We start from the raw sequence: 2,561 nt of genomic DNA, 5'->3' as shown, positions 1-2,561 counted from the left end.
GCTAACCGAAAGCTTAGCAACGTTGAAACAAGGTACTCCCAGTTCGAAAGAGAAGCTCTAGCTGTCAGATGGGCTTGCGAGAAGTTTTACCTGTACCTGTATGGAATTAAATTCGAAGTCCGCACTGACCATAAGCCGCTAGTCACAGTACTCGGTACAAAGTCGAAGCCTCCATCCGCCCGGATAGAAAGGTGGCTCCTATACTTGCAGCAATTTCAATACACGCTGACGCACATACCAGGCAAAGATTATCCGGCAGACGTCCTCAGCCGCCTGCCTATTGGCTCAACTCAAGATGACGACACCAGAAAGACGGAAGATTTTGCATACAACGTGGCAAGTGCAGCAATACCAGCCGCTTTGTTGCCGAAGCAAGTTGAGACTGCCACAGCAAATGATCCAACTTTACGGATAGTGCACAAAGCTGTGATCACTGGTGACTGGACCCAATTGTCAGGCACCACCTACAAAGCAGTTAAGGAAGAACTGTGGGTAGTAGGACAAGTAGTGATGAGAGGGACTCGCATTGTAATGCCTCAGAGCCTGTGGAAACAAACCATCATGTTGGCACACGAAGGTCATCAGGGCATGGTCCGTACTAAAGCCAGGTTGCGGGAAAAAGTGTGGTGGCCACAAATGGACAAACAGGTGGAGGATGCCATACGTTCATGCCACCCCTGTCAACTTGTGGGACCAAGATCAAAACCAGAGCCTGTGAGGTCAAGCAGTCTACCTGATGGACCCTGGCAGGAGATCTCAGTGGACCTTCTTGAAATCTCAAACGGTGAACACCTTTTAGTTGCTGTCGACTATTATTCTCGTTGGCTGGAGGCTATTCTCCTAAAGAAGACAGATGCCCGACATGTGATAAAAAGCATGGAAGCTATTTTCAGAACACATGGACTACCAGAAACTCTGCGCAGTGACAACGGACCACCATTTGCGTCAAAGGAATTTGAGGGCTTCCTAGAATACCTGGGAATAGACCACAAGAAGGGCATACCCTATTGGCCACAGAGCAACGGAGAGGTAGAACGCGCAAATGAAACAATTTTGAAGATAGTGCGAATTGCACGCGTCGAAGGAAAGGATTGGAAAAAGGCTCTTGAGAACTTCCTCTTCCAATATAGAGTTACCCCACACACTGTTACTGGATTATCACCTGCAGAACTACTGATGGGGAGGAAACTGCGTGACAAACTTCCACGAGTCGAATTCTCCAAAGACCGTGCAACTGAAGCATATTGGCAACAGTTGTTGAGAGAGAGAGACACTCGTGCAAAACTCAGCCAGAAAGAGTATGCAGACAGAACACGAGGAGCCAAACACAGCAATATTGAGGAGGGTGACAAGGTACTGTTAAAGCAGACACGTGAAAACAAGCTCTCACCAAACTATGAGCCAGAACCTTACATTGTCACTCGTAAAGATGGAAATGCCGTCATTTTACAAGACACAAACGGGAACAATAAGATGCGCAACATTGCTCATACGAAAAAGTTTATGGATCCTGGGACTGTTAAAAAAGCAGAAATAGATCCACAGCCATGCCTAGCCGAGCAACCAGCGCAACCCCGACAGGATGAGCCAAATCTCAGTTCTAGTCAATCAGCAACAGATACATCTGAAGCCGTATCTAGCCCCTTACCTTCAGTTGCTTCGCGCCCTGTGCGTGCCAAGCGAGCGCCCTCCTGGATGCAAGATTATGTACGCGCCTAGTTTAAAATTATTCAGAAGAAAATAAGAGACTCTGAACTTTCTTTTCGAGTACTTTATTACTTGGTTGTTTTTTTTAATAACTTAGGGGGAGATGTAGTGTCCCGTATGTTCATTATTATTATGGGATATAGTAGCAGAGAGAGCATGTGGTAAGAGGATATAAAACACAATAAAGATTACGTTGTTGTTACAAAACGGAGTTGTACAGTCAATACGTCAAAGACACCACACTGAAATTGATATATTTGATACACAAGGCACCCTTCAAGTAGGAAGGTTAGAATAAAATTGCTTTTATGACCATATAGTGCACTCGGTTAACATATGTAGATAATTACTTAAAAAATACTTATTATAGCTGTATTCAGAAGCATAGACATGTATACAATATGCTTCTGCTTTATTTTATTGTAAGGGGTTTCTTTTTGTGTAACATGTATCCATCCTTTTATTTCCTCCCTAACCTGCCTACATATAATTGAATTTTATGTTTGAATTCAAGATAAAACAGAAGTCTTGCAGAGTTCTCATTCCAGATGGAATTCAGGTGAGAACATCAGTAAACAAGTTAAAATCATATGCTTCTCCTGAATCTTTAGTTTTATTGCTCTGGTTTTTTTCAGAAACCCTATTTTATATCTCTGTGTGACAGCTAATGATTAAAACCTCAGTGAATAGATATGCTATATTCTAGCAGTTTTTTTAATTCCATCTTTTTGTTTTTGGCATTTACTATTTTAAAATTCATAAATGGCATTCCCTTTTCATCTTGTAAAGAGATATTGCACATTTCTTTAGCTAAAATATGAATTATGAAGTCAACTTAATTTCAATGAGTTTGA

General features: G+C 42.3%; 1 long non-coding RNA gene across 1 annotated transcript in view; it reads left to right on the top strand.

Moving 5' to 3' along the window:
• Positions 1–1,948: 1,948 nt before the first annotated feature.
• LOC149052444 (uncharacterized) overlaps positions 1,949–2,561 on the top strand; it is a 1,514-nt gene continuing 901 nt past the window's right edge. The window contains exons 1-2 of the long non-coding RNA XR_016184096.1: positions 1,949–1,995; positions 2,222–2,266. This is a non-coding gene — a long non-coding RNA (uncharacterized LOC149052444). The remainder of the gene's footprint in view (positions 1,996–2,221; positions 2,267–2,561) is intronic.

Source organism: Pocillopora damicornis, chromosome 1 (assembly GCF_964200805.1).
Source record: "Pocillopora damicornis chromosome 1, jaPocDami1.2, whole genome shotgun sequence".
NCBI lineage: Eukaryota > Metazoa > Cnidaria > Anthozoa > Scleractinia > Pocilloporidae > Pocillopora > Pocillopora damicornis.
The sequence above is the reverse complement of the archived record's forward strand: the minus strand, read 5'-3'. Positions and strand labels throughout refer to the sequence as shown.